Source organism: Budorcas taxicolor, chromosome 7 (genome assembly GCF_023091745.1).
Source record: "Budorcas taxicolor isolate Tak-1 chromosome 7, Takin1.1, whole genome shotgun sequence".
Classification (NCBI taxonomy): domain Eukaryota; kingdom Metazoa; phylum Chordata; class Mammalia; order Artiodactyla; family Bovidae; genus Budorcas; species Budorcas taxicolor.
This window is the reverse complement of record NC_068916.1, coordinates 23,212,126-23,236,145: the sequence shown is the minus strand read 5'-3', so window position 1 is coordinate 23,236,145 and position 24,020 is coordinate 23,212,126. Positions and strand designations below refer to the sequence as shown.

At 40.5% G+C, this 24,020-nt stretch overlaps 1 protein-coding gene across 3 annotated transcripts in view; it reads left to right on the top strand.

Moving 5' to 3' along the window:
- The first annotated feature begins 2,951 nt into the window (after window positions 1–2,951).
- CDC42SE2 (CDC42 small effector 2) overlaps window positions 2,952–24,020 on the top strand; it is a 118,055-nt gene continuing 96,986 nt past the window's right edge. For 2 of the 3 annotated variants that reach the window (XM_052643257.1, XM_052643258.1), the window contains exon 1: window positions 2,952–3,022. The gene's annotated coding sequence lies outside the window, so the exon portion shown is untranslated. The remainder of the gene's footprint in view (window positions 3,023–24,020) is intronic. The other variant, XM_052643259.1, reaches the window with a different exon arrangement.

The following is a 24,020-nucleotide window of genomic DNA, read 5'->3' as shown; positions in this document are numbered from 1 at the left end:
TATATACATTCTTTTTTTAATATTCTTTTCCATTATGGCAAGATATGGACATTTTTACAATTAATATGTCTTTTTAAGTTTTACACCAGAAAGTTTCCTCTAATTTATATTTGTCTTCTCCAGTGAAATAGGATACCATGATCTCAGTGGTTAGAAAAACTGCATTGAAGGTCAAGTCATCACTGTACTCAGAGTAATCAGAAAATCAAAATGCTTGTGTTATGATGTAGATAGGAGTCTTCTGGTTAATTGATATAAACAGGAAAATATAAAATTGGTCATTTTTTGATGCTTTGTACTTTTTATTACCTAGAAGATTTTAATTTTTTTTTTCCATTTACTCTAGGCACTTGGGATAGATCAGTTGAACAGAACAGACGAAAATCTCATCTTCTGTTGGGGAAGACAGACATTAAAAAATAAACATACATAGATAAATTATAAAGATTTTTGTAAGATTTTAAGTGTCATGGGAAGAGAAGGAGCAAGCTGGGAGGATTGAGAGTTGGGTTTGAGGTGGTTACAGTTTTTTTATTTTGGCTGCTCTGGGTCTTAGTTCTGGCTTGCCGGATCTTTACTTGTGGCATGTGGGATCTCTAGCTGCGGCATGCAAACTCTTAGTTATGGCATGTGGGATCTACTTTCCTGACCAGGGATCAAACCCGACCTGCTGCATTGGGAGCATGGTCTCTTAGCCACTGGATAACCAGGAGAATCCCTTGGTTAGTTTTAAATAGTGTGGTCAGGCTAAGCATCATCATTTAAGATAAGATTTGAGCCATGGGAAGAATGTTACCTGCCGAGAGAAAGCTCTGCCAAAGACCGTGTCCTGAAGTATACAGGCGATTGGAACTGGAGTCAGAAAATAAAGCAAAAGACCAAATCTAAGGCTTTGTAGGTCACTGTAAAGACCTTAGCTTTTACAGTTTAGGAAATAGGGAGGCAATGGAGGATTGTGACCAGATGAAACAGCAGCTGACTTTTCCTGTAGGAGGATATTCTGGTGGTGGTGGTCCTTGTTTTTTAGTTCTACCAGTTTATTGCTACCAACCCAAATCCCTCCAACCCTCCTCAGGCGTGCCTGCTCAGTCGCCTAACCCCATGGACTGCAGCCCCGCTAGGCTCCTGTCCATGGACTTTTCCAGGCAAGAATACTGGTTGGGTTGCCATTTCCTTTCCATTTGTCTCTCTCTCTTTTTTTGGTTGTTTTTAAATTAATTATTTTGACTGCCTGGGCTCTCCATTGCAGTTTGTGGGCTTCTCTGTGTACCAGCTCAGTAGTTGCCTGGGCAGATTTAGTTCCCCCTGTCCTATTTGAGCGTGGGACCTTAGTTCCCCTGCTGCTGCTGCTGCTGCTGCTGCTGCTGCTGCTGCTGCTGCTGCTGCTGCTGCTGCTGCTGCTGCTGCTGCTGCTGCTAAGTCGCTTCAGTCGTGTCCGACTCTGTGCGATCCCATAGACGGGGGCCCAGTCTCTGGGATTCTCCAGGCAAGAACACTGGAGTGGGTTGCCATTTCCTTCTCCAGTGCATGAAAGTGAAAAGCCAAAGTGAAGTCGCTCAGTCGTGCGGACTCTTCGCGACCCCATGGACTGCAGCCTACCAGGCTCCTCCCCTACCAGGGATCAAATCCTGTGTCCCTGCATTGGAAGGTGGATTTTTAACCCCTGAACCACCAGGGAAGTCCTTTGGATTGTTGTTTGATAATAGACTGCAGTAACAGTGGGCAAGAAGATCATTTAGTAGGCCACCAAAATATAGGTCAGAGAAGATAAAAGTGATGCAAGTGAGAAGTGGTCTGAGTCTGATTTATTACAACCAAGAGACCTTGACAGTTTGGAGCTGAAGAGAGAATGAGGAGCCAAAGACCAAAGTTTTTGACTTCAGTAACTAACCAGAAGGACTGCAGCATGGTTTTGAGTTGCTTTTTGAACAAGGGAGAACTGACTATAATTTAGGGGGAAAAGAAAACTCATGTACTAATATCAGTCAAGATGGGGAAGACGTACTACGTTATATTCCAAGTATTGTAGGCATTTTGGTGGAGGGTTGGCTGCTAGAAAGGGGCACTCTTGTGTTTGATTTCTAAGACATATAAAATATTACAGATAAGGGAGTCTCACAGATCCAGTGTGTGCGTGTGTTCGTCACTCAGTCGTGTCCGACTCCACGAACTGTAGTAGCCCCCCAGGCTTCTCTGTCCGTGGAATTCTCCAGGCAGAAACAACTGGAGTGGATTGCCATTCCCTTCCGCATTGGATCTTCCCGACCCAGGGATTCGACCCTGGTCTCCTGCATCGCAGGCAGATTCTTTTATCCCCCGAGCTACAGGGAAGTCCTAATTTTATGCATATCAAATGCCAGGTGGATATTCTCGGCCTTAAGACAGGTAATGATGGATGCAACAATTCTTAAGTTTCCTTTTTTTTTTTTTTTAAGCGTGGTTTAGTGATTTCAGGGCATGTACCTCTCAACTGCTACTGAGAGGCAGACGGCTCTGCGCCGACCCTCGCCCGCCTGGGAGCGTCTGCACTACGAGTGCAGGCGCCGCCTCTCCGCGCTGTCTGGGGAAGGGGTGCGAGCCGCCGCTGCGGGCCGCCGGCCTGAGCGTGGGGAGGGGCTCCCGAACGTTCCCACCCAGCCCCGGTCGCCATCTTCCGGCACGTCCTTTCCCGCGCGGGCTCCAGCCCGGACTCTGCCCTCTGCTTGTCCAGGAAGGGGCTTCTAGCCCGCGGAGGTCGCGGGCCGGGCGCGTCGCGGAGGCGCGGGCCAGAGCCCATCCCCGCAGGCGGGGCAGGGGGCGGGGCCAGCCCGGCGGCAGCTGCGCGGCGGCGCGGCCCTCCCGCGGCTCCCGGAGCGCGCACCGCCTCTCGCCCCGCCTGCGCGCGAGCCTGGGCGTGGAGGGAGGGGCCAGGAAGCGGCGAGCGCGCCGGGGAGCGCAGCTGCGGGCGTGGGGGGACAGCAGCCGCGGAGCCGGCGCCGAGAGCGGCTGCTGCCGGAGCGAGCGGCGGAGACAAAAGGCTACGGTGAGTGCATCTCCGGCCCGGGGCGCGCCCCGGGCCTCCCACCTCGCCCTCGCGGCCCCTGGGGCGGAGGCCCGACGCCCCGAACCCCTACTGCCTAGGGCTCCGGGGCGAGTGCGGCCCGGCCCTGCCCGCCGTGCGCTGCGGGCTGAGCCTGCGGCTCCATTTTCAGGTTTGGGCGACGTCCTCCTGCGAACCCTGGCTTTGGTTTTTCTTCCATTCCTTCTGGGAGAGGGTTCCAGACTCTGTTCCGGATTCAAGACTGGCGGACGGCTGAGAGCCCACTGCCCCCCTGTTGTAAAATGGAAATGAGGGCTCCCCCTCCCCCCAACTTTGCCGGTCTGGAAGTCGGGAGGGTGGTGCAGGGGGCGGGTGGAGAGGGCCCGGGTCCTCCAGGTGAGAGTTGCGGCGGGGCGGGGCCCGCGGCGGCTCGGAGTCGGACTCTGGCCAGGGGCGTCCGGCGCGAGCCGCCCGCGGGTCTCGCCGCGGTTCGCTTTGGGCAGCGGAGAAAAAGCCCTGACCACCTCCGAAGAGGAGCTCGTCCTACTCTTACAGGTTGTTTTACCCAGCGCTTGCCGCTTTGCTAGTGATTTTTTGGTAGCGGGTGTGGTAGTTAGCGGCTCGCTGATGCCGCAGGAATAGTGAAAAGAGCCTCGATACATTGACTTAAGGTGTACCGGAAACATTGAGAGTCCTCTTTAGCTGCTGCTCTTATTTTAAGTGACACATTTTTGAAGGGGACTTTGGTGCTAATGTTCAGTTTACAAAATTAACATTTTGTTAAAGGGCCTGACGTATAGTAGATATTCAATAAAATGCATGAAAGTGAATTTTGAAATGTCAGACAAAGCTGATCTCATAGCTAGTAAAAATTTAGGCACAGAGCCTCTAGCTTCAGATGAAGGAAAAAATTGGCAAACACGTTATTTTGGTTTATAAGCTTGTTTTTTTATTTCATCCAAGATAGTGTTGAAAAATCAGTTATTTTCAATATTAGCGTAGAGAATACGTTTGAAATGTGAATTTTTTTTTTTAATTTTGAGGAAAGTTGGTAGACATTTTGATATTTCTTAAAAATCAACATTATTGATCTAATTTTGTTTTGAAAGAATAGAGAAGATGAAGAAGAGTGGCTTGTTTTCTATTGATATTTGATTCTTTTGAGACCCAGCTTTATATCTCATTATGAATAGAGAAGTTTATGTGCTTTTGAGGCAATCTGGCATGGTTTTGAGTTGCTTTTTTGAGCAAGGGAGAACTCTAAAGGGAAGAAAGCTAATGTTGCAGTAATATAATTAAACCTCACCACTTACTCTACAGATATTCACTAAGCACCTATTTTATGCTGGCACCTGTGTTGGGTGCTGATTCTTCAGAGCAGACAAAACCCACAATTATCTTTTTCTTAAGCTTAAGCTGAGTGTGTTCTTTCCTCATTATTGATGTTGCAAGGACTGTCTGTCTTACACTCTTAGTGCCTATTTAAAATTGGAAAAGATGGCAGGTGAACAGGAGGAAGTGTAGATTCATAGCAGTCTATTTAAAGGTTAATAAGTAACTTTATAGGGCTAAGATTATTACTGGGTTGCATTTTCCTATTGTCAGTTTAATAAAATCCATGTTTTTTTAATGAAGGGAAGAAGACTTTTAACAAACTAGTATTTCTGTTCTCTATCCCATATTAGATGTTTTTGATACAGTGTATTTACTGAATAGTAATGTATTTTTGGTTCTGTTTTCTGTAAATAATCTTTGCAGTACAACATGTTCTGCTTTTAAAAATCTCCCAGGGGCACTAGTGGATTCCTTTTCTATAAGAAGTATTTTTAAATAAAGCACTTTTTCAAAAGTTTTATTTTGACGTTTTGGTCACTGGTTGCAAATAAATGTAGTATTGCATTGATAGTAGTGACAAGTGAAGGACTCTGAGTAATGATTTGTGGTTCCACATTTGAACTTTCCATCTAGTATTAAAACTGGTAAAACGTGCTAAAAAGAGAATGATTTGTAGTATTGCATTTATTCTTAACATAAAGGTTGTGTTGTCTGCTTTTTTCTTATTTACATATAATAAGAAGGTACTTATTTTTATTTGGATTCTTCAGAAGTCCAAATTAATGTGGTGCAAAGTCAACCTTGATAATTACAGTATAAAGTATATTAATTTTTTTACAGATAACTTTTGAATTTAAGTGGACATTTTTGATATGTTAACACCTTATTTGTTGAAGATTTTGTGTGCATTTAAATAGAATTTTCAGATTTTTAGACTTTACTGATAGTTTTTATGGTTCCTACAAATAATAGGGAGAGTAATCTCTTAAACTTTACTGTTAGAGTGGTGTATTAGTTTTTCTTTAAATATGTAGTTCTTACAGAAAGAATGAGTTGGTAATGCACATGTGTACTCCTTGTAGTCTGTTGAGAAACCTCGTGACAGATGTTAATAGTGACGGTAGGAATAATGTAAGCATTATATGTTGAGCAAAAAGTGCTTACTCTATTTTATTTGGGGTAAGAATTTGATCAGGGTTCTTGACAGCAGCATTGAGACATGTTAAAGTAATTTTACCAGTAAATTATAACTCATAATGACTGGGTTTTTTATTGTTGTACCTTAAAAAAAATACTGTATTTTCAAGGCATTATTCCTACCTTGGAGTAATTTATAATGTTTTGAGGCTAAATAAATCTGAGGATCATTCCGCTTCATAATTGTTGGAACACTTGAAGTGTGTTGATGCTTTTTTCGTCAAGATATGTTTGACTTGTAGGCAGTTGTCTTTTTTGTTGTTGTAATATCCTTTAGAATAATTTAGAAGGTGTGTTCTTTATCAGATGTAGTTAGTAAAGTTATTAAGAAGCACACTGGTGAGACACTGCAACTGTGCCCATGTTGTCGGAATAGATTGTGAGAGACTATCAATTAACATTCGTAAAGTGCTTTAACCTGATGTCACATTTATTCAGTAGGATCGGTTGTTAGTGTGTTTTGAGGTCCCAGTTGTCTCTATTGTGAAAGAAGATAATCATGAAAGATAACACGTTTAGATTTCTCATCTGCTTTAGGATGAGTCTCCAATACTTTGTTAAGGCTCCATAAGACTTTTCTCTCAGTTGCAATATTGCTTTTCATCTATTTCAGTCTTCTTAATCTCAGTCCTTATGAAAATAATATTTTAACATTTATTGAATGTTAATTGTTGGTAAAGTTTTAGGTCTGTTTCAGAGGGGGACGTTATGGGTTCTGTGTGCATTCTTGAGAAGAACTGAGTGAAACATGGTGCTTATCTTCAATAGTTTGGTGAGGGCTTTTATTCTGATTTTTTTTGTACTACCTGGAAAAACTTGGAATTTAGCTTGTTAATTATTAACTTTATACATTCTGCTACCTCAGTTCAAAGCTTAAGTATAGTTGCACTTTCTATAATACTGACAAGTAATGAACAGGGCAAGATTTAGCTGAAACTGCTCTGGGACCTCATCCAAAAGGAGTTTTTGAACGGAAAGCCCCCAATTTGATGATGAGTTATCTTTATCATGACACCATTAAAATACCTGCAAATCTGTTTCAGTCAAAATGGATTGTAATAGAACAAACTCCCTCTTTTTCCTAGAAAGCGTTAGATAATGCCGTATTCAATTTAGGTGTATTTGAGGATGACTGAATTTTGAGCACTGTTTCCATTTGGAAGCTTACCCAGAAATTCATGCTAAGATTGCTTTTTTTTTTTTTTTTGAGTCTATTATAATTTCTTAAATAAGCATTGATTATTTTATTTTTTAATGAGCATTTCTCTTTTTAAAGTTATTTCCTTATTTATGTGCATCAGGTCTTAGTTGTGGCATGCAGGATCTTTAGTTGCAGCATGTGGAATCTGGTTCCCTGACTAGGGATCAGATTCGGGCCCCCCTGCATTGGGAGAGAGTGTCGTCTCAGCCACTGGATCACCGGAGAAGTCCCAACAAATAAGTATTGATTTTAAATGTGTTTTAATTAAGCTTGTAATTCACAAAGTTAGAAAAATAACAAAACAGTTTCAAGAAAGGAGACGACTAAGATTTTTTGTTAAATCTTTAGAATTGAATATATGTAAGCATCTTGTACTAAACCAAAATCGTTTTGTTTCATTTAATTTAGTCTGTGTTTACTTTTTGCTCAGTAAAGCAAAAATGAATTTTTTGGATATATTTAGTACCTAATAGTGGGAGCCCTTGGATATTTGTAGGGATGCAATGGATGGGACTTGATAAGAGTTTAAGCAGAAAACAACTTACTTTCTCTCACTGTACCTTCAAGGCCTCCCTAGAGATTGTCTTTCCCTGAATTTCCAGCCCTTAGAAAAACCAGGTAGCTTGTCTAGTTCTAGGTGGTAAAAAGTCTGCTTATTTGTCAGTAATAGTCTTATTTTAGGGGCTTCCTTAGTGACCCAGACAGTAAAAAAGCTGCCTGCAATGCAGGAGACATGGGTTTGATCCTCGGATCAGGAAGGCCCCCTGGAAAAGGGAATGTCTACTCACTCCAGTATTCTTGCCTGGAGAATTCCATGGACAGGGGAGTCTGATGGGGTCGCAAAAAGTCGGACATAACTGAGTGACGAACATGTACACAGTCTTATTTTTGTCATTAGAAGCCGTGTGTTCAGAATAACAATGTATTCAAACTCTTACATGCCATAGAACTTCGTAGCTCTGAACTGCTTCAGAGCAAGAGGTCTACTTTGGAGGAAAAGTCCTGAGAATCAGCTTCTCTTTTTTACTTTGTCAGTTCCTCTTTAGTATGCTGTTGGAATCACCTGTCCGGGGTCCAGCTCAGTGGGGAAAGGGGCCTGGGGGGACAGGTGTGGTTTCCATGTGGCCACTGTGCCTTCTGAGTTGGACAGTTTGTTAAAAACTGGCTCCAGAGGAGTGCTGGAAATGGTTTTCTTGGGGATTCCATGAGTGGGAACCTCCAGCTACAATTCCTGTGTTATTCTTCGGCTCCAGTCCCTTAGGCTTCTAGTTACCCTCATCTGCAGGCTCACTTTGCCTGGGGAGAGGTTTTGCTTTAGTCTTTAAAGTAGTTCTGTTACATTTTAACCAGACCCGCCTGTACTTTATTATTTCACAGGACACACTTTCAAGCATTCTATCAGGGCTTCAGCCTGCTATCTCTCTAGCTCCTTCTGTTGAGGACCCCCCAACTTGAACTGTACTTCTGTGTCTGGGACCTACGATTCATTGCTGCTGCTCCCTCTTTAAGTGCCCTGAGCCCCCTTCTTCTACATGCTTACTTGATTATTTACCGTACTTTGAATCCATAGTCCACTGTTAAAACTTTTCGGTTTTGTATATCAGTTCTCTTTTGGACTTCCCAGGTGTCAAAGAATTCACCTGCCAATGCAGGAAATGCAAGAGGCGTGGGTTCAATCCCTGGGAAGATTCCCTGGAGGAGGGCTGGCAACCCACTCTAGAATTCTTGCCTGGAGATTCCCATGGACAAAGGAACCTGGTGGGCTACAGTTCATGAGGTTGCAGAGAGTCTGGCACAACTGAGCATGCAGACCCAGCTCTTATTTAGCGCCTCTCATTTCATGTGTACCTGGTAATCACCAACCTCCCTCCTCCCCACCCCCCCACCCATCCAGTTCTCCTTCCAGTCCAGCTGATACCTGGCAGCTGGGCTTGAATCAAGGAAGACATTCCTATGCTGACTTGTTCTCCATTTGTGTTGGCCAAGGAAGGTCCTTTGTGCTTAATCGTAGTATCAGTGGATCCCTGGTGGAATTACTCCGCCAGCTGCCCAAATGACTATTTTACACATCTCCGCAAACCTTTGGTGCCTCTTTTCTCTTCATTTTCAGCTGATGACCTTGTTTCCTGTGTATTAAAAATGAAAGCAATCAGGCGAAAACTTTGCATGTCTCCTCGCATCGGTACCCAGACTGGATGCACTTCCTGTTTGCTGTGATCCTCACCTCTCTTGCTCTTGGTTCTGTCCACTTCCGGTCAGGGCCATTGCATTGCCTCAGGATTCATCCCATTCTCCTGCCAGCCAACGAGCTGTCTCATTAGTGTTTCCCACTTGTATTGCATTATTCCTGTCAGCATGTAGACGTGCTAAAATATCTCCCATCTTTAAAAACAAACGTACTCCAATAGCACATTTTTCTTCAGCTGCTGTTCTTCAAAAGAGTTGTTACTTGTGGCCACCAGCACTCCCTCTCTGTCTTGGATGCAGCACAAAATTTCTTTTTTTTTTTTTTCATCTTCCCTGCTACCTGAACAGTTCTTGTTGAGATGGCTTACTGGTGACCTCCTTGGTAACGAATTGCCTAGTCAGTTCTCAATCTTAATCTCACTGGATGTAGCAGCTAAAGCATTCTTTGAAATCTTTCCTCCCTTTGTTTCTGGGACACTTCTGCTTATTTTCACTTTCTTTTACTGGTTCCTTTTTGTTGCCCCAACTTCTGAAAAATAAGGCAGTGTCCTAGACCTCAATGTTTAGACCTCTTCTGTATTTATACATAGTCTTCTGTGATTTCATCTCAGCCTCTAGCTGGAATTATCATGTATTTCAAGCTAAGAATGTTATCTCTCACCTGGATCTCTTTCCTAACCTTCAGCTGGCTAGTCAACATTTTCAGTTAGATATCCCAGATTTAACCTGTCAGAACTGAACTCCTCATTCTCCTTCTCCCTTTCCCACTCCAGTGGTTGTTCCTGTTCCAGTTTGCCTTATTTTATTAAATGTCAACTGAATCCAAGCCAGGCTTCAACAGTACATGAACCGGGAACTTCCAGATGTTCAAGCTGGATTTAGAAAAGGCAGAGGAATCAGAGATCAAATTGCCAGCATCCGATGGATCATCAAAAAAACAAGAGAGTTCCAGACAAACATCTACTTCTGCTTTGTTGACTATACCAAAGCCTTTGATTGTGTGGATCACAGCAAATTGTGGAAAACTCTTAAAGAGATGGGAATACCAGACCACCTGACCTGCCTCTTGAGAAATATGTATGCAGGTCAGGAAGCAACAGTTAGAACTGGACATGGAACAACAGACTGGTTCCCAGTTGGGAAAGGAGTATGTCAAGGCTGTATATTGTCACCCTGGTTATTTAACTTATATGCAGAGAACATCATGAGAAATGCTGGGGTGGATGAAGCACAAGCTGGAATCAAGATTTCCGGGAGAAATACCAATAACTTCAGATATGCAGATGACACCACCCTTATGGTAGAAAATAAAGGAGAACTAAAGAGCCTCTTGATGAAAGTGAAAGAGGAGAGTGAAAAAGTTGGCTTAAAATTCAACATTTAGAAAACTTGAGATCATGGCATCTAGTCCCATCACTTCCTGGCAAATAGGTGGGGAAACAGTGGCAGACTTTATATTTTTGGGGGCTCCAAAATCACTGCAGATGGTGACTGCAGCCATGAAATTAAAAGACACTTGTTCCTTGGGAAAAAAGTTATGACCAACCTAGACAGCATATCAAAAAGCAGAGACAGACATTACTTTGCCAGCAAAGGTCTATCTGGTCAAAGCAGTGGTTTTTTTCAGTAGTCATGTATGGATGTGAGAGTTGGACTGTAAAAAAGCTGAGTGCCTAAGAATTGATGCTTGTGAACTGTGTTGTTGGAGAAGACTCTTGAGAGTCTCTTGGACTGTAAGGAGATCCATCCAGTCCATCCTAAAGGAAATCAGTCCTGAATATTCACTGGAAGGACTGATGTTGAAGCTGAAACTCCAGTGCTTTGGCCACCTGATGGGAAGAGTTGACTCATTTGAAAAGACCCTGATGCTGGGAAAGATTGAGGGCAGGAGGAGAAGGGAACGACAGAGGATGAGATGGTTGGATGGCATCCCCGGCTCAATGGACATGAGTTTGAGTAAACTCTAGGAGTTGGTGTTGGACAGGGAGGCCTGGCATGCCGCAGTCCCATGGGGTCATAAAGAGTCTGACACAACTGACTGAAGTGAACTGAATCTTTAGTTTCTCTGACTGTAACCTTGTAGACATTCTTGATTCCTCTTTCTTACACATTCACGCTAATTCAAAATAGTGTATCACGAGAATGTGTCCTTTATTTACCTTAAAATCTACCATAAGAATAAATATGGGAACTTCCTGGTGATCCAGTGGTTAAGAATCCTTCCAGTGCAGGGGATGTGGGTTTGATTCCTGCCCCAGGGGAGTAAGATTCCATATGCCATGGGGCCCATGTGCCACAATGAAATTTTGTGTGTTTTGCCAGTACAGCAAAAATACAAAAAAACTTCTTAAAAATTAAAGAATAAACATGACCACAGCTTTCTGTCTTCATCTGTGCCCTCCCCCGCCCTGAACCCCACGTAGCCATTGTGTTATTAGTCATCTCCTGTCTGGTCTCCCTGCTGCTTTTGCTCTTCTCTTTTCTCATGAACATAGCAACCTGGGCAGTCCATTTGAAATGAAAGTCTAATTATTTTGCTCCTGTATTCAAAACACTTTGGTGATTTTCCCGTATCATTTAGAGTAAATGCCAGAATACAACAGTGCCTACCAGGTCTTCCATCATCTGTGTGGCTGACCTCTCCGATGACGTGTCCTACTAGTTTCCCTTGGCTTGTCCCACACAAGAAACGTAGGTTTCCCAGTACCTGCCAAGCACAATCCTGTACCTGATGGGCAGTCACATTTGCTAAGTGAATGGCTGCTTGTTACTCATGTCTTTGATAACAGTTTATATGTATGTTTCTCTTAAGTAAAAGTATTTCAATTAAAAGTATTTCACCTAAAACCATATAGTCCCATCAGAATTAAGTAAACACAAATTTAGATACAAGAGAAAATGGTAAGTTTGAAGTGAATTTTTATGTGTAGAAGGTGAGAATACCCAGGAAAATGGTAAACGACAGAGGCGATGAGAAAGGAATGGAAAGAGAGTAAGGTAAATGGAATAAAGAAAAGGAAAGCCAGATTTCAAAGTAGGGACCCACTTTAAAAAGAAAACTATTGTTGGCTTGCCGCATAGTTCTTCTGGGCTTCCCTGGTGGCCTGTGGTGCAGGAGACACAGTGCAGCGTCCTGCAGTTAGAAGACACAGGTTCGATCCCTGGGTTGGGAAGATCCCCTGGAGGAGGAAGTGGCAACCCACTCCAGTATTCTTGCCAGAAAAGTCCCATGGACAGAGGAGCCTGGTGGCGTGCAGTCCATGGGGTCGAAGAGAGTTGGATGCGACTGAGCACGTATTTCTTTAGGCTTTGTTTCTTGAATTCTGAGTCTTGTTGATTTACGTGGATGTAGACACTGGGACTGCACTTACCTTTGTTTTATCAGGAATATGGGCTCAAATGAGACTTGAAACCAAAACTAATTGTTTTTCTGTTGCCAAACTCCTTTTATTAAAGGAAGGCAGTTGCCATTACCAAAAGAGTAGTTTTCCTGGCAGTATTCTTAGCTTTTTTTTTTTTTTTCCTTCTGTAGACCGCTCAAGCAGAAATCTCAAGATTTGCAGGAGGGATGTTTAGGGTACAAAAATTTGCTACTGGGCCTTCTCCTTTTGGTACTGCGCTGCCTGTTTACTCACCCTCAAAGGCGAGGGGGGATCTCTCAGCACCGTTAACTGTATTCATTGGTAAAGCAGCAGCTAGGTATGTTAGTGTACATGCCTGTTGAGTCATACTATATGTATATTTGTGTTCTTAATGAAAGATACTGAATATATTTAAACTTCAGCTTACCTGCTATTTAGGTAGGAAATGAGAGTTCAAGAGTATATGCAAACTGTTTCATTCTGATGAGACAAGATTTAAAAAGAATTTTTTTTCTGAGTTACAGGTCTCATTTCCTATTGATTTAAAGAAATCTTTTAAAATAAATTATTGAGATAGGTGGCTTAGATGCTCCTGAATGAGTAATTTTTTATGTGCCAGCATATATTCCCTATAAACCAGTCCTAATTTGTGTAATATGTAGTAATTTCTGCCTTGATTGTCTTGTCTGACAGATTGTTCTGTGGCCAATAATATGGAATTAATTTTCATGATCACAGAGGTGTAGACATGTATGTATCTTTACAGATTTTGTAGTATGCAAGTATGATTTAACTTGTTTATGCTTGTTACATACTTTAACTCCTAAACAATAATATCTATAAATCAGGCTTGGTATTTTGTTTTTCTTTCACATTAAATATGAAATTAAAATATAATTTATACGAACACATATGACTATTAGAATTTTTTAAAAACTTACTTACCTGCTGTGTAAAGTCATTTCAGATGACATGCTAGCAAATGTTTTCCTACAGTACTGAATTTGTCATTCTGTACTTTTAGCAGCTATCTGAATTCATATGTTAGTATTTCACATATGAAATAACCATCTTGGATTAATAAGATAATTCTGAACTGATGGATAGTCTTTTTTGTTTTGTTTTGTTTTCAACTTATTTCTGATGGATAGTCTTAACCACTATGAATATTTCAGCTATATTCATAGGTTGATCCCCATCATACTTACACTGCTTTAACTTCATAGCGTTCTACATAGATTGTAAAGTAACCAGAATGATTATATTGAGAAGGGTAATAAGATTAATAAGGCTTTGACCTAAGTCTCATAAGGGATTGTTAAAATGATTCACTGAAGTGTTTATTCATTCATTCTTTTAACATTTATTGAACTACTGTGTGAAAGTGCCTCCAGTCTACTCAGAGTAGAGTACAAGCTATACTCATCCGGGAAAGAGAACCACGCTGTGTATACGCCGCAGCCCTGCCACCCTCTCAGGAGTATTTCATCCTTGCTCACTACGTGCTTGCCACGTTAACGCTTGTTTTCTTAAACATGTCCTGCTTGTTCTTTCCTTATTAAGGCTTTTACATGGGTTGTTTCCTCTGCCTGAAATAGTCTTCCCCCTACGGTTGGCCTCTTATCTTTAAGATCTCACTTAAATATCAACTCATTTCCTCACTGCTCAGTTTAAAATAGCCCCTGCCCCCTCATCACTGTTTTACTTTCTTCATAGCATAAGTGGGAAACTGGATAATTCAGGCAACAGATTGTTTTAGAGAAGGAGAAGATTTTAGGAGCCATGCTGATGATCCTTTGATCAGAGCATTCGGTGGAACCAGGGGTGTTTTGGAGCTGGTGAACTGATGGTGTGATTGTGTGCGTCTCTCCAGCTTCCTGTTCAGTGATGGTGTATTGACAGGCTACAATGGAAAATGGGCAAAAGCTATAAACCAGGGCCTTTTTTCCCCCAGAGAGATGGTTGTTAAATATCGATCACTAGACCTCTTGAGTGGGACCATATGAAATTGCTGTTTTCATAGATTTTTTAAAAATGCTTGAATATTGGCAGTTTGTTATGGTTTATCTTAGTGGAGTTACTTATTATGGTTGAAAGATATTTTCTTTATGTGAGTCAATAAAATTACCTTTGTGCTTTTACCCTGTGTGTTTTTTCAAAATTGCATTCCCTTCACATCTGACGATTACTTCTAGATTGATTTAATATGTAAAAATTGGCTGTTTACATATTAATTGCTTAGCTGTTTACCTCGTTTTTAACTAGTTCTTTCCAAAAGTAGGCACAAAAGGTCTTGAGACATTTCTTAAGAGGTTGTTGGCTCTGCTACTGAGTCTTAATTGAAAGGCATGCTTTTTCTGGTGAAGAAACCAGAGTTGGTTCAATTTGAGTTATAAATTGTTAGATAATTTTTAAAATTTGCTTTTCAGAATGATTTGCATAAATATATGGGCATTCCGTTTTTTCTGGCTTTTTCTTTTTCCCATTATCATCCTGTAGGTATTTACTATCTCTAATTTATTTATTTTCTGCTCTTCTGTGATTTTCTTTACGAATCAGTGTCTAAATCAATGAAGTTATTTTGTCTTGTTTCTCCAGTGTTAGTAGTTTTTCCCTATGGTCTTCCTTATCTCTGGTCACCTGGGCATTCCAAGCCATTTTCCACCTTTACCCCCCCAGTTGTAAAAACAGACATGAAGTTACATCTTCCTTATAGGCACCATTTTCCTGTTTGAAGGAATTTATTGTTTAAAAACTGAACCTTGTTGTCTGAGGAGATTTCAGTAACATTTCTTGAGTTGCATTATCTTAATTCTGAATATGTGGGTTTGAATTGGTGGTATTGAATAAAATGTGGCTCACAGGTTTCTTTAATTCAAATTGTTCTGTCTTATGAACAAGCTTAAAAAAATAACGTGTTAAATGCAGATAATCAGAATACACATAAAATCTAGAAAATAAAAGCACATCCATAATCCTTAAGATAACTGCTAAGATAACTGTTACTTAGTCAACTACCTGAGATATCTACTAGTTTTGATGAATGTCCTTCCAGACAAATCAACAAACAAGTGTTTTTCTGCAAAAGCAAGATCTCAGTACATACACTATTCTATAATGTCGTATGTTACCAGATAGTGTGATCTTTATAAAAACATTACTTTTCATTATTTGTTTGAAAGGATCTTACAGAGTGGAAATTTTGTTGATACAGGGTACAACTAAAGTTGTGATTGAAAACAGTGGTGCTTATGGAGAGTAGAATGTAGAAAGTTACCTCAAGACAAGAATTATTTCAGCATTAATTTTTTTCTTAAGAGCCCTCTTACCATTGCACAGTAGCCTGATTGTATTATACCAGCTCAGGAAAACAGTACATGAGTCTATGTACAGTAGAATTATTTTAATGATAGCCCTAGTATAAAGTAGGGGGCTGTACCTAAGTTCCTATTTTTTGGTTTGCCCCAAATCATATTGATACTTTAACACTAAGATATTTTAAAAGAAAAATGTGTTTTATTGAAGGACTTCATCTAATTTTATCAGATAATGCTACCCTTTTTAAATGAAGAGGGAATGAGTTCTTGGAAAACGAAAATGTTGGTATATGGACTCTTGTCTTAATGCTCAGGTTACTTTTTTGTTTCGTGAGTGTGAAAATCTTCGTGGGATTGTAAACTGGTGTCTTGTATCCTTTGGATGTCAGTCCTACTCTTGTCAGGTAGATGGTTTGGTCTTAAAATAGCAGTTTTTAAAGCTAATGAAGGGTCCTGTAAGAGTTGTGTAATTCAAATGACTTCTCCGTTACCACAGTGGTATCCGTTACGTAGGGTAGAGTAGCTGATTTCTTGGTCTGATTTTGTTCTTCTCGACCTTGTCCTGTTCTGTGTTGTGTTACTGCTTGCTCACCAGGCCCTGAAGTCTCTATCTCTTAGGCAGCTAATGTAGCCATCTCTGCTTCTCCACACGGTGCTACTTCCTGGATGGCACATATATTGCTGAAAACATCTGTTATGTGGTAAAGGAGAATAAAAAGCAATGTAGTTGATGTGGCTTTTTCTGCTGAAAAAATGATGCATTGGTTGGCTAAAATGAGCACTGGTGGTCAGTCCCTAAAAAACGGTTTTTCACTGAGTGATCCACATGTGTGTAAATGGATATGCAAGGACCTTTGCTTGTTGGTAGGTATCTTGAATCTTGATAAATTCAAGAAGAGTGTTTAGAATTATTCCATCTTGCTGTTTTAAAAATTGGTATTTTTAAAAAGTTCCATTTTGCAGTGAGTTTTTAAGCCTCCCATTTTTATATTTATTTTGTGACTAATGACTTTGTTTTTGTAAAAATCGTACATCTACACTGAGGAAGCTTAGAAATAATTAGTCACGTTGTAATTGGCAGAACTTGTATTCAAAGTCTTGTCTCATAGTGAGCTTGGGAAGAGCTATAAAGTGGCACAGAGAATGTGGACTTTAGAATCAGGCACACCTCAGTTTGATTCATAACTTTGCCGTATATTTTCTGAATGGCAGGATCTTACCCTGGATTTTTATGTTCTTTTTAGATTAAGTGAGGGTAGTAGGTTTGTTACGATTAAATGAAGTACACAGTACTTCTACTTTGGCCTGTAGAAGATGTCAATAGTTTTTTCTTTGTTACTGCTCGGTATTATTTGAGAGTATCTCTGCAGGTCACTTTGGACAATTACCTTAACAGTGATTTGCGTTCAGGAAAGTGGAAATACATGTAATCCAAGTGGACTCACGTTGTAGTGCCACATCATCCTGCCTATTTGAGGGGGAGAGTGGTTGTTGCAACTTTTTTAAAGAGTATTTTGACCTCAGTTCAGTCGCTCAGTCGTGTCCGACTTTGCGACCCCATGAATTGCAGCACGCCAGGCCTCCCTGTCTATCACCATCTCCCGGAGTTCACTCAGACTCACCTCAAGGAAAACTTTAAAGTTAAAGGCTGAAGTAGAACTCAGGATGAGTTAATTATTGCTGACCAGAATGGTAAGAAAGTAACTGATTTCTCTGTTTAGTGAGAAATAAAAATGTTTATGTGTAACAGTTGTATACATAAAGATGTCTGTATTAAAGGCCAACAACTAACCAGCTGACCCTTTGCAAAAGAAAAATGTGACTGAAATAGGGAAGAAGTGTTCAACTTTAATAATAATCAATAGCCAGTCTCTTTTTTTCGTCTTTGAGAAATGGTGCTTTTTCACCCCAGTACAGTGACGTAGATACTAAATACTTTGCTGGAGAGAACATATAAATCTGTAGAACCCTTTCTGAATACAGTTTGGCACATATCATATTTGCTAGTCATATTTCTGCCTCTAAGAGTAAACCCTCAGGAAGTACCCTTCCTTTAACGCCCCACCCTTTTTTTTTTTTGGAGGGAGGATGTTAATGTCTTTTTTTGTTAACAGCTTTATTCAGATACTGTGATTTGTAATAAATATTTATTTGGTCTTAGTCCCTGTTTCTGGCACTGAGCTCCTAAAACCATTGCGATTTCGAAGAGTGAGGAGAGCGGGTAAGGTATCTTTTGTTATGTTAATGAATGACTTTGAAAGGCTTGTGAGGTTGGGGACTGGTTGCCAGGGAAACCGAAGGAGTGATTAGAGGAGGGTTGGAACTTTCAGTCCTACACCCCTCTGACCTGGAGAGGAAGGGGTTGGAGGTTGAATCACCAGTGCCATAATTCAGTCAATTTCCATATAGTGAAACTTCCATAAAAATCTGAAAAGATGGGATTCGGTGAACACGAGGAGGTGCTGAATGCGTGGAGTCCTCAGAACATGGAAACGCTGTGCCCTTTGCCCCATGACTTACCCAGTGTATCACAGGACTGTTCTTGAATTATACCTTTTTTTTTTTTTTATTAAGCTGGTAGTCTAGTAAGTGAAATATTTCTCAGAATTCTGTGAGTAGATCTAGCAAATTAATCAAACCTTTGAGGAGTTTCGTGGGAAGCTCAGAAACACAGTGACAACCAGGGTTTATAATTTGGCTTCTGAAGGGCAGGGGAGCCATCTTAAAGGACTGAGCCCTTAACTCACAGGGTGTGATGCTGTCTGTAGGTAGATGCTGTCAGAATTGAAAGTGTTGGAGAATTGCTTGATGTTGGTGTTCTCTTCACATTGCAATTGGTGTCAGAATTGTAATTTATAAAATCATAAGTCACCTTTTAAGAGTATATATGTAAGTTCTGTGCGTGCATCACCACTATCTAATTTCAGAATATTTTTATCACGTCTAAAAGAAGTCAGTAGTCATTCCCCATTCCCCCCTTCCTCCCAGCCGTGACAGCCACTAGTCTGTTTTCTTTCTGGGTGTACCTCGTGTGGACATTTTATGTGAGTGAGTTCATACCATTTGTGGCCTGCTGTGTGTGGCTTTCTTCATGTAGCATTATGTTTCAGGGTTCATCTCTCCTTACCATTTATCAGCACTTCATTCTCTAATATGGCTGAATGTTACTCATTTGTATGAATCTATACCACATTTTGTTAATCCGTTCATCAGTTAATGGATATTTGGTTTGTTTCTACATTTTGGCTATCATGAATAATAGTGCTATGAATATTTACTTCGAACTTAGTGTGGATGTATGTTTTAATTTATCTTAGATACATACTTAGGAGTAGAAATGCTAGGTTATGTTGTGACTTGATGTTTAACATTCTGAGGTACTGAACTTTTTCAAAGTGATTGTACCATTTGCGTTTTTTATAACTGGCTTCTTTCATTTAATGTTTGTTTTTCAAGGTTCAGCCATGTTTTAGTGTGTGTAAGTAATCATCCCTTTTTGTAGTGAATATTATTCCTTTGCATGGATCAACCATATTTCTTTTATCATGAAAAAAGCTTTCTATCCAAAAATGTTCAATGATGTATTATTTATATTGAAGAAAATTGAAGATTACCTAAAAGTTTTAGTAAAGAAAAGTGGTTAAATTAGGTACACCGCATGTACCATCTATTTTGGAGCGTTTCAAGGGGAAGTCGTCATCAGAGTGCTATGGTAGGTACAAGGTTGTACACGTACAGCTGTTATTCAGTGTCTGTAGCTTTGGGGGATAGTGAATACCAAATTTTAAAACATTTCTATATTTTCACAATATACAATCAAAAGTATATTTCTATACTTATCACAGCATCTATTTCTTTATCAGAGTAAAAGAAACATTAGAAAAAAATGACCATAGCTATAGCTCTGTATGTTACTGATACAAATTTGTTCAGCCAAGAAAAGCAAGATCACTCACTGTTCCGAATGTTACTGTTTTGTGTTCAGCCAGTATCATATTATCATATTATAGCATTTCAGACTACTGTTAAAAAAGAACTTTTGATTCTTCATAATTACACCAGATTTTTAATTCATAACTGTAGTGTGGAACAACTCTAATTCTTGGGAATTTTATTTCTAAAATGGGGAGGAGGAGGATAAATATAGGCTGTGCACTTATTTGTTTATTGGCCACACTACTCAGCATACAGGAATCTTAGTTCCCCAACCAGGGATTGAATCCATGCCTCCTGCATTGGAAGTCTTAACTGCTGGACTGCCAGGGAGGTCCAGGCAATGCATTTTTAAAAGTAAATTATTGGAGTATAGTTGATTTACAATGTTGTGTTAGTTTCTGCTGCACCAAAGTGAATTGGTTTTTATATATATATACACACACACTCACACACAAAAACACACATATCCACTCTCTTTTAAAGATTCTTTTCCCCACCTGTGTCATTAGGGAATATTGAGGAGAGTGCCTTGTGCTATGCAGTAGGTCCGTATTAGTTATCCATTTTATATATAGTAGTGTGTATATGTCAGTCCCAATTTATCCCTCCCACTGCTCTTTCCCTCTTGGTAACCAAATAACAAATACAGAAAACAAACAAATGTAAGTGTGTTCTTGACAACTGTGGCTGTTTCTATTGATATTTTGTAAATAAGTTCATTTGTACCATTTTTTTAGCTTCCACACCCATGGTATTTGTCTTCCACTGTCTGCCTGACTTCTCTGGGTTTGACAGTCTCTAGGTCCATTCAGGGAGAAGGCAATGGCACCCCACTCCAGTACTCTTGCCTGGAAAATCCCATGGATGGAGGAGCCTGGCGGGCTGCAGTCCATGGGATCATGAAGAGTTGGACACGACTGAGCGACTTTACTTTCACTTTTCACTTTCACGCATTGGAGAAGGAGATGGCAGCCCACTCCAGTGTTCTTGCCTGGAGAATCCCAGGGACGGGGGAGCCTGGTGGGCTGCCGTCTGTGGGGTCGCACAGAGTCGGACACGACTGAAGCGACTTAGCAGCAGCAGCAGGTCCATTCATGTTGTTGCAAATGGCATTATTTTGTTCTGTTTTATGGCTGAGTAATATTCCACTGTATATATGGACTTCATCTTTATTTCTTCCTGTGTGAAAGAATTTAGCTTGCGTCCATATCCTGGCTGTTGTAAATAGTGCTGCAGTGAACATCGGGGTGCATATATCATTTTGAAGTTACGTTTTCTCTGGATATATGCCCCAGAGTGGGATTACATACAGTTCTATTTTAGTGTTCGGTGTTTCCTTTTTACTTTTTGCTCTTCTCCATAGCAGTTGTACCGGTTTACATTCTCATCACACTTTCCCCAGCATATTTTATTTGTAGATTTTTTGATGGGCATTCTGATTGGTATGAAATTATACTTTCATGTGCTTTTGATTTGCATTTCTCTCATAATTAGTGATGTTGAACATCTTTTCATGTGCTTTTTGGCCATCTGTATGTCTTTGGAGAAATATCGGTTTAGATCTTCCACCCATTTTTTGATTGCACTGTTTTTGTTTTTTTTTTAAATATTGAGCCGTGTGAGCTGTTTGTATATTTTGGAGATTAATCCCTTGTCAATTCCTCCATTTTCACCCATCCTCTGGGTTGTCTTTTCGTTTTATTTCTGGTAGCCTTTGTTGTGCAAAGGCTTTTAAGTTCAGTTAGGTCTCATTTTTTTGTTTTGTTTTTATTTTCATGTTTCTTGGAGGTGGATCAAAAGAGATCTTGCTGCAATTTATGTCAAATAGTGTTCTGCCTTTGTCTCCCTCTAAGAGTTTTGTAGTATCCAACCTTTATTTCAGGTTTTAGTCCATTTTGAGTTTATTTCTGTGTATGGTGTTAGAGAGTATCCTAATTTTATTCTTTCACGTGTGGCTGTCCAGTGTTCCTAGCACTGCCTGTTGAAGAGATTGTCTTTTCTGCATTGTATATCCTTACTTCCTTTAACCATAGGTGCATACGGTTATCCCTGAACTTTCTATCCTTTTCCATTGATTTGTATTTCTGTTTTTGTGCCAGTACCACACTGTCTTGATCACTGTAGCTTAATAGTGTAGTCTGAAGTCAGGGAACCTGATTCTCCAGCTGTTTTTTTCCCCCCCTCAAGATTGCTTTGGCTATTCATGGCCTTTTGTGTTTCCATACAGTTTGTAAATTTTTAAATTCTAATTCTGTGGAAAATTAAGCAGTGCATATTTTGATCTTGAAATACCATATGCATCAGAGTTCGTTGCAAAAAACAAACACTATTTGCCGAAAACCTTGACCTCATGGGTTCTGCTGACTCATTTTCATGGAAAATGTTGCTATGAAACTTGTTAGTCCTTGTTGTCAAACCAGCCAAAGTGGATATGTTTTCTTGTCAGAAATATCTACTTTTTCAGTTCTAATAAAAATGACAATTTCTGCACTGAACAACCACTGGATAACTACTTTCACTTGTGAATTCTAACACTGATTGATTAGGTAAGGAGTCTTACCATTAATTGATTGATCAGGTAAGGAGTTTTTTGCCATGAGTTTCTTTCAGTATTTCTTGCTTTGCTTATATGAGACTCTTCCTTATCCTCCCAGTTATCCCTTTGGTGCCCTGGCAATTTCTTGGAAGCAAAGTTCCTTACTAAGCTTTATGAGAGGTAAAAAGTATGACTGTCTTCTGTCACGTTGGGAGAGCTACTGTAAAAGGGGAGGTGGTAAGAGAATGAATGATGCACGTCAGGTTTAGTCAAGGGTACAGGAGGGAGTTGGAGATCTAGAGATTGATTTCCTTAAAGCTGTCCAGACCTGTGTACCTCCTGGAAAGTGCCGCACCTCGCGCTGGGTTGCAGATCCTCGAGTTAGCAGAACAACGTTATCTTCTGCTTTAATTGGTGTTGTGCGTTTATCCTTCTAAGTAAATTATCTCATTTGCTTTAAAATTTTGCCTTGGAAGCTTTGACAAATTTATAATTGACCTTTACGATGAGATAGAATAGTCTTTATAGTAGTTCATGGAGCATTACTTTCCCAACAAAGGTCCGTCTAGTCAAGGCTGTGGTTTTTCCTGTGGTCATGTATGGATGTGAGAGTTGGACTGTGAAGAAAGCTGAGTGCCGAAGAATTGATGCTTCTGAACTGTGGTGTTGGAGAAGACTCTTGAGAGTCCCTTGGACTGCAAGGAGATCCAACCAGTCCATTCTGAAGGAGATCAGCCCTGGGATTTCTTTGGAAGGAATGATGCTAAAGCTGAAACTCCAGTACTTTGGCCACGTCATGCGAAGAGTTGACTCATTGGAAAAGACTCTGATGCTGGGAGGGATTGGGGGCAGGAGGAGAAGGGGACAGCAGAGGATGAGATGGCTGGATGGCATCACGGACTCGATGGACGTGAGTCTGAGTGAACTCCGGGAGTTGGTGATGGACAGAGAGGCCTGGCGTGCTGCGACTCATGGGGTCGCAAAGAGTCGGACACGACTGAGTGACTGAACTGAACTGATGGAGCAGTGAACATGGTGATCAGAACCTCATGGAAGAGATTGCTAAAATAGAAAAATTAGGAGAAGAAGAAAAGAAACTGGATCTCTAAAATTAGGAGAAGAAGAAAAGAAACTGGATCTCTACCTCATACGGGACAGCAGGATGAATTTTTGATTTTCCAACGATGAGTATAAAAAAAGAAAACCTTAAACATATTAGATGGACATGTATCAGCATAAAAACTTTTGGGTGTTGGGAAAGCCTTCATAAGCAATCCAGTACACTCCTTTTTCTCATCAAAAAAGTCTCCCAAGTTATTGTTACGTGGCCATAATTGTTTTCAAAAATATGTGAATTATTTTTCAGAAATCCAATTTTCAGAATGCATGTAAGATCAAGATTGTTGTTTACATCTAAGTTACCTTGCAGTTTCTTACATCACGTTTTCCCTTCTGCTCTTAAGCATCAAGAACTTTTGAAAGTGCTGCTGTTGTAATACACATGACCCAGTGCCCACGAACCTTCCTAATGATTGCTCTGCTAGATTTAGGGGTTGCTTGGCTCTTGGTTGCAGGCATGATCGGTCGTATTCGTGCAGAAATGTGTGGAACTAACGTTGTTAGGAAGCCAGTCTGCTGCGTTCTCTTGAAATAAACTGTTGGTCGCTGGTCTTGCTTCAAATGGAGGTCGTCACAGTAAGCGGTAATAATATGTATGCCTATAAAGTTGTATGTTGGACGGTTGAACCTTTAGAGAGTTTTATCGTACAAGCAGCAGGTTTGTCAGATTTTAATCTAAAAATGGCTAAGAATCTATTTTCCGTTCGTTGTTATTTTTGCTAAAAGTCTCCCCCGGCCCCCACAACTTTCAGTTCTCAATGAACAACTTGTTGTACTTTTAGGCCCTCGTGTGCTTCTCTGCAAGACAATG